Here is a 2,207-nt window from a genome sequence, read left to right as displayed (position 1 = left end):
TATATCAGAGTATGATTAATGAGAGAAAATGTTTCTGTCACTCCCACAACTGAAAAGTTATTGCGATGTACTGCCAGAAGTGTAGAAGTATTGATGACAGAAACTGCTTTTCTTGTATCATACTTTTGTAATATTCTGTAAGTAATGTTTAATAAATATTAAAACAAACATAAATTTTGTCTTGTTAGTAACGCGGCCATATAAATGATTAGTCGCTTTGTGTCCCAGTGTTCAGTCGGCTGGGCACAGAAAAATCTCTATCCGGATGAGCAATAACAAACAATTACCATTACAATGGTCATTATGACGTGCATATACCACACCCTAATCAAAAGATAATTGAAATAATGGAAAAAAAATTCATGGGTCTGAGGAGGCTATGAGGGACATGGACAGAATCAGATGTTCAATGATCACTGTGAAGGAAACAGAGATGCAGCGTACTCAGAGGAGACAGCTTTATCAGCACCTGACAGCGTTTGAAAGATGCCTCATTGCGCTATAATCATGCAATACCCAGCTTTGTGCCGCATGCGAATGTGACAATGGAAACATGAGGGCAGGTAGATTCCTGACGACCACATCTGACCACCACCACTAAGAAGGCAGACTCGTGTGTGCCCCAAGCAGATGACAACCCTTTCACATTTTTGCATTCCATCTGCAAGCAAGTAATGGACTCCCTGCATCATTCTGCATCATCCCATATCATTGATCGAAGACTAGCAGCAGCTGCTGGCCCACGCGTAAGCTGCTGTCAACAGTACGACATAAGTGGCTTCGTTTGGAGTGGCGCCATTCCTGGGAAGCATGGATTGCTGACGAATGCCCTCGAATTGTATTCAGTGACGAATCGCGGTTCTGCACTCTCCTTCATGACCACCATCGCCAAAGTCTAAGATAACAGTCGCCGCACTCCGTCTCGTTTTTGTTGCCTCTAGCGATAGTAGCGCCCCAAATGGCCAAAAAGCGACACTTCTGAATACGATATCGGATGAGTGCAAATACTAACGTTTATGGTGATTTCTAACGTAGTTTTTACAATAGAGAATGTATATAGTGCCATAAAAATTGACAATAACTAAAAAATTACACCTCATTTGTGTTTATACAGGGTGCTCCATTGATCGTGACCAGGCCAAATATCTCACGAAATAAGCATCAAACGAAAAAACTACAAACAACGAAACTCGTCTAGCTTGAAGGGGGAAACCAGATGGCGCTATGGTTGGCCCACCAGATGGTGCTGCCATAGGTCAAACAGATATCAACTGCGGTTTTTTTAAATAGGAACCCCCATTTTTATTACATATTCTTGTAGTACGTAAAGAAATATGAATATTTTAGTTGGACCACTTTTTCAGTTTTGTGATAGATGGCGCTGTAATAGTCAAAAACGTATGGCTCACAATTTTAGACGATCAGTTGGTAACAGGTAGGTTTTTTAAATTAAAATACAGAATGTAGGTACTTTTGAACATTTTATTTCGGTTGTTCCAATGTGATACATGTACCTTTGTAAACTTATCATTTCTGAGAACGCCTGCTGTTAGAGCGTGATTACCTGTAAACACCACATTAATGCAATAAATGCTCAAAATGATGTCCGTCAACCTCAATGCATTTGGCAATACGTGTAACGACATTCCTCTCAAGAGCGATTAGTTCGCCTTCCGTAATGTTCGCACATGCATTGACAATGCGCTGACGCATGTTGTCTGGCGTTGTCGGTGGATCACAATAGCAAATATCCTTCAACTTTCCCCACAGAAAGAAATGTGGGGACGTCAGACCTGGTGTGGTGCTTCGACGACCAATGCACCTGTCATGAAATATGCTATTTAATACCGCTTCAACCGCACACGAGCTATGTGCCCCATCATGTTGGAAGTACATCGCCATTCTGTCATGCAGTGAAACATCTTGTAGTAACATCGGTAGAACATTACGTAGGAAATTAGCATACACTGCACCTCTTAGATTGCCATCGATGAAATGGGGGCCAATTATCCTTCCTCCCATAATGCCGCACCATACATTAACACGCCAAGGTCTCTGATGTTCCACTTGTCGCAGCCATCGTGGATTTTCCGTTGCCCAATAGTGCATGTTATGCCGGTTTACGTTACCGCTGTTGGCGAATGACGCTTCGTTGCTAAGTAGAACGCGTGCAAAAGATCTGTCATCGTCCGGTAATTTCTCTTGTG

Source organism: Schistocerca piceifrons, chromosome 9 (genome assembly GCF_021461385.2).
Source record: "Schistocerca piceifrons isolate TAMUIC-IGC-003096 chromosome 9, iqSchPice1.1, whole genome shotgun sequence".
Lineage (NCBI taxonomy): Eukaryota > Metazoa > Arthropoda > Insecta > Orthoptera > Acrididae > Schistocerca > Schistocerca piceifrons.
This window is presented reverse-complemented; position numbering follows the sequence as displayed.